The sequence below is a fragment of the Etheostoma spectabile genome, chromosome 14 (genome assembly GCF_008692095.1).
Source record: "Etheostoma spectabile isolate EspeVRDwgs_2016 chromosome 14, UIUC_Espe_1.0, whole genome shotgun sequence".
Classification (NCBI taxonomy): Eukaryota; Metazoa; Chordata; class Actinopteri; order Perciformes; family Percidae; genus Etheostoma; species Etheostoma spectabile.
The window spans coordinates 21751985-21757928 of NC_045746.1; the positions used below are offsets into that span (position 1 = coordinate 21751985).

At 37.4% G+C, this 5944-nt stretch overlaps 1 long non-coding RNA gene and 1 pseudogene across 1 annotated transcript; both read left to right on the forward strand.

Moving 5' to 3' along the window:
- The first annotated feature begins 114 nt into the window (after window positions 1-114).
- Window positions 115-2514, forward strand: LOC116701551 (uncharacterized). Its single transcript, XR_004334939.1, has 2 exons — window positions 115-271; window positions 1000-2514. It is a non-coding gene; the product is annotated as an uncharacterized LOC116701551 (long non-coding RNA).
- Window positions 2515-3706: 1192 nt separating this feature from the next.
- LOC116702038 (alpha-(1,3)-fucosyltransferase 9-like) overlaps window positions 3707-5944 on the forward strand; it is a 17772-nt pseudogene continuing 15534 nt past the window's right edge.

Consider the following 5944-nt stretch of genomic DNA (forward strand, 5'->3'; position numbering starts at 1 on the left):
AAACGATGAGAAAATGAATGACTGAATATCAAGTGTAAAATGCAAATGAAATTATCCCCTATCTGTCCAGGCTCACGGTAGGCGGGACTCTGTTGCCATGACAATGACGTCAATGTTGGTGTCGAGTAACCAAAGGTCAAAGTAAAGACAAGTGAATGGAAACGGAAGGAAACTTAACAGGCTGCACGAAATGGGGACAGGACATCACCAAATCCACTCAAACTTCAACCAAATCATTTCAGTGGGTGTCGAATAATCGTTTTATTCGCCGGTAAGGAAACGTCAGAAAGCAGAAGGTTAGGGTCACAGACAAGCTAACAGTAGCTTGCTAGCTAGCTAGCTATGTCAACGAGCTTGCTAGCCTAGGTCGTTGGCTAACATTGGAGCTAGTGCTAACAGCTACCACATTAGCTACATTGTTTGCTTTGGAAGGCTGCCAGACAAGACAAAGTTACTTTAAGCGGTTCGCTAGCGAAACTAATGCACTTACGGTAATTGGAGCGTGTTACTTAAGGCTACATCGCTATTTAAGTTAGCTTTTTCAGTGTTGCAGTCAGTCAGGATAGGACACAGTAACGAAAGCTGGCCTTGCAACAGTGAATGTTCCCCAGCTGTGTAACTTTACTGACATCACGATAACGTTACCGTTTTACTGCAACACCTTGTCTAATGACTATGTACCTAACAGTAGTGTCATGGCTAAGGTTGTTAAACCCATGCTCCAAGTCATAACAAGCAAGCTTGTTAACATTTGCATGACAATTCAATACGTCCAAATAAAGTTTTTTAATTGATTCATAAGTCATAGAAAAACATAGCACTTGCTCATAAATCGTGAGACTTCATAGATGCTTGGCAGTGTCTGTGCAATTAAATAGCTTTTGCGCGATGTCATTGAAAGTCGTCCTCAGCATCAGTATGATTACACAGTTAGGCTTGCACAGTGTCATGGAAATGAGGTCAAGCTAACTTCTCTTCCTCTGCAATTTTTCTCTTAAGGAAAAAAACAAGATTGCAGACAATATGACACTGGGATCTGGATCCACTGCAGACATCATCTACAGTGGGAGTCGGTGTGTTACCTTGGTCAGATGGCCATTTTCTTTCTATACTGTTTCCTGCCCTTACGGAGTTACACCCACGGGTAGAAGCCAGCACAGTTTTTAGCATGCTTGATAGGAATATTTTAAGATGAGGGAGGGCCTTCAACTGTTCAACTGCTGACTGGATTTTCCATTACTTCAACATTGTGACTTTGTCTCTGGCTGGCCACTTTATCATCTGTGACTGAGGTTACAGATGCACAAGGTAGTTTGGGGCTGTAAACATCCCCGACTGGAAGCTGTCTATCTGCAGAGCTTTCAGTCTGATGTTTGCTGCTGCCGACTGTCTCCAGCTCCACAGAAATGGAAGAGTTAGGTTTATGTGCCATGTCCAAACATTTGAACTGCTACTTTAAAATGCAAACAAAATTGTGTGGTAAAGTTGTATTAGTGCTGGGCGATATAAAAAAATAATCAAATCAAATATCACAATATTTTTGACCAAATACATTGATGTCAATATTGTAGGCTTGACTATTGGTGCTTTCACAAGATATTGACACATTGAGAGTTTTGACAAATAATCACCAATTGTGTGGATACAATGACTAAGCGGGTAAAGTCAAATAATAAAGCTAGTATGTCTGGTAAGTTCAGAAAATTACATCACTTTACTGTAATGCAGCCTGTAATACCAGAAAAAGACAACATGTGTCATATCACGATATCCAACATTTTAGACGATATCTAGCCTCGTATATCGATGTTATTATAATATCGATATATTGCCCAGCCCTAAGTTGTATTACTATTAATGGTAGTTAGGGATGAAGCCCTGTAGGTCCTGTTTGAGCCGTAACTTTGTGTTTCGATGGCTTACATCCTCAGTTGTTCAGACCTCGTTCATGTAAACATCCTACACTCAGCTGTGATCAAGTGCAGCAGAGGCTGAGAGAAGGTTGTTTACTTGAACTGGCTGGAAGTGACTCTTTGACATGGAGCAAGCTGAGCGGAAGGGCGTCCACATTAAGATGAGCTGCAGTTCAGCTCCCATCAGACTTCCTGTTCCTGCTGTCGCGCTGACCTCTTAAACAGAGTTCCGTAACAGAGCAGTCTCATTTCTGGATTCATACATTAATCAGCAAGAGTATGCGGGTTAGTGCGAAAAAGAGGAGTATATTTCCTACCAGCATTTGTGTGGGTCACTCCAGTGCAACACCTAGGCCTGGTTGGTGTACGTGATGTAGATTTGGTGTGCTGCTGGATCAAAGACCATACCTAAAGGCTTGTAAACTTCACTACCTTACTTGTTCATGGGGTGTTGATGTCATGGGCAGATATGGGATTTATTTTATTTAAGTGGTGTGCCGTTTTAAGAAATTGTGTATTAGCCGATTTAACATTTCATGTTTTCATGTAATTAACTTGAAAAATGTTGGAATTAATAAAAGTGACATGGAAAGTCAAAACATATTCTATTTTCTGTCTTTCAGACTTTTAAAGTACAATTGACTGACTAACAAAAGTTAACTCATAAAATGTTTCCCCTAAAATAGTTTGTAGCAACACCTCACTGTGGTATTATACAGCTGATTGAATCAAATAATTACATATGTTGGGCAAGGGTAAAATTAAGATTTTTGCCAGTACAAATCAAAAATCTGTAGGTACCTATGTTAAGACTGAAAAACGTAGTGAAAAGCTTTTTAAACTCAAACAAATCAACATGTTTACTACATTTATATAATATAAATCATGTATATACATTATTTATTGCATTCATTATTAAGCTACTTTGTGAATCAACATTAACAATGGGCAAGATTGAAGATTTGGTTTTGGTATGTGCTGCAGTCATACTATGTTTTCACCACTAGATGTCATAATTGTGCTTGTATTTGATCTGCAGTGTACGTCACAAGTAACTCAATTTAGTAGCGCAAGTGGAGTACTTGAGTGAGTGTACATAGTTACATTCCACCAATGACTGCAATGTCATATTACTGGTTTGCTTACTTCTGACCGGAAGCCTTTTTGTTCATAGGTAGGGTGAGGCACAGGTAGTTGTTGCATAAAACAAAGTGTCATGTACATGCCAATGCTGAAACACTAATTTTGACTTGAAACTCTTAAATCCACTTCCGAGTACAAATGGAACGCACCATTAACCTGGGAACCAGACAAATCTGTCGAGGTCATGTCTTGTTTCCTATGGCTCATGTGACGTGCTGGCGATGCCAGGCTTCAACTGTAGCTATTTGCATTTAGTCTGAGGTCGTGAGATGGAGATGTGACCCATGAAATATAAGTTCCCTGATTTAAGCATAACCTATTCATTTATTTTTATCATTTATAATGACTGATTTATATAGGCCTAATTGCATGTATTTATAGCCTATATTTATTACCTCAATTACCTCATAGTCAAAGATCACAGGCATAATTATTCAGTTCTTTAGGCCTGTGGTTCTTTCATTTCCGGAATATTGAGTAAAACAGCATTCCATATAGGGCCGGTTGTGTTTCAAAGCTCTGTATGTTTGTGGCTGGACAAGTAAGAAGAAGGGGTTGGAATGTGGGCAACTTTGGAGGCGGGCTTTACGTTGGCCACCCAATCAAAAGTCAGAAATGGTACGGGCATTTCCTAGTTACTGCAGGGGTTTGTTTGCCTTTCTGGTTTCTGGGATGTTTGCTGCTGCAGGAATTTGTGTTTTCTCAGGATTTTGTTTAGGTGTCAAAAGTCTACCACGGTTGGTCTATTGATTTACCAGAAAGAGACATCCTGCTCCTATACTCTCTGGAAAGGTGAGGAAACAATTATTTATTAAGTGATAATAAAATGTTTGAATAGAAGTATATGTTCAATGTATATGTGTTAAGACCAGGAAGTGTATGCTGCTGACGTACTGTGTACTTCTATAGGCCTACATTTGCCCAGTGGTGGAAGAAGTATTCAGATCCTTTACTTAAGTAAAAGTAGGCCCACTAACCACAGTGTAAAAAATACTCTGTTACAAGTAGAAGTCCTGCATTGAAAATTTTACTTTACTAAAAACTTGTAAATATAGTCAGGAAAATGTACTTAAAGTATTAAAAGTAAAAGTACTCAATGCAGAAAATTGAGTACATTTTACTTTGTACTTTACATTTTAAAAACTGGAAACGATCCAAACTGTTCTGTCAACCAACTTAATCTTTAATGTTCTAATCCTTACAGTTAGACTTGTAGGCCGTTATATTGTCTGTTAGTTTAATTTATAATAAAAACTTTTTATTTTTTTGAACTTTTGTCAATGTTCAAAAATATTAACTTTTATAGTAGCTAGTAACTAAAGCTGTCCGATGAATGTAGTTTAGTCAAAAGTACAATAATTCTCCCTGAAATGTAGCGGTGTAGAAGTAGAAAGTGGTATGAAAAGAAAAGACTTGATTAAAAGTACAAGTACCTCAAGATTTGTATCTAATGACAGTACTGGAGTCAATGTACTTTTTATATTCCACCAATGCATTTACCTTTCTAATTCAAATTTTCCTCACAAAATATAACAAAACATGGTGCATTATTATTCATTAAACTATCCAGAATTAAGATTGAGTTGAAATCTCCTCCTTCAACAGAGCTTAAGTAAATGTAAGTACATTGTGATGCCTCTCTTAATACTTGAATTAAACAATTGAAAACAGGACTACTTTGCAGTAGAGCTGAACAATTTGGGGAAAATTCTAAGCAATTTTCTGCCACATATTGCAATTTTCAGTAAATTTATCAATTTGCTTTTTTAAGTATAGCTAAAGTTTAATTTCCATCCTGTGGTACAGATAAAACATGTCATGGAGAATTATAAAATGAAACACCATTGATTTATTCTTATACAAGGATAAGAAGGTAGATATGAATTGCCAGCATTGTTTTTCATTCTATCTGTTTCAGTAAAACAGATAGAACGTTGGAAAGTCAAACTGAACATTCATCCCAAAAGCGATAGTTATAATAATAAAAAACCTTTCCAATTAATAAATATCAGTTCTTTCCTGTGAACTGACATGTCTGATATGCCTCAGTTCAATAGCAGCATCAACATATTGCCCCTTCTACCATCATAAAGTCACACAAAAGAAACAACTAAATCCACTGAAAACAGGACATTTCTGTTAACAATCAGTCACACGTAACATTATCCCTGCATGTGATTAATCACGCTCTTCACAATAAACTGATTGCACTGTGTAGTGTAATGTATTTTACTATGAATACTTCCTGATAATATTGCCTAAAGGAAGCATATATAAAGTGAACAGGATTGGACCGAGCACAGATGCTTGTGGTACTCCATGACTAACCTTGGCGTGCATGGAGGATTCAAACTGAGATCCTTTAATGCCAATTAAATGTTCCAATCTCTGTAATAGGATATATTGGGCAATGGTATCAAATGCAGCACTAAGATCTAATATCACCAGTACAGAGATAAGTCCTTTGTCTGATGCAATTAGGAGGTCATAAGTCATTTTCACAAGTGCTGTCTCTGTGCTATGATGAACTCTAAATCCTGACTGAAAATCCTCAAATAAGCTGTTGCTATGCAGAAAGTCGCACAGCTGTTTGGCGACTGCTTTCTCAAGAATCTTAGAGAGAAATGGAAGGTTGGATATAGGTCTATAGTTGGCTAAAACATCTGGATCAAGGTTGGGCTTTTTCAGAAGAGGTTTAATTACAGCTACTTTAAAGTACTGTGGTACATAGCCTGTTAATGAAGACAGATTGGTTATATTTAGTAGAGAAGTGTTGACTAAGGGTAAAACTTCTTTAAGTAGCCTAGTCGGGAGGGGGTCTAAGAGGCAGGTTGATGGTTTAGATTAAGAAATAATTGAATTAAATTGATAAAGATCAAGTGAAGCAA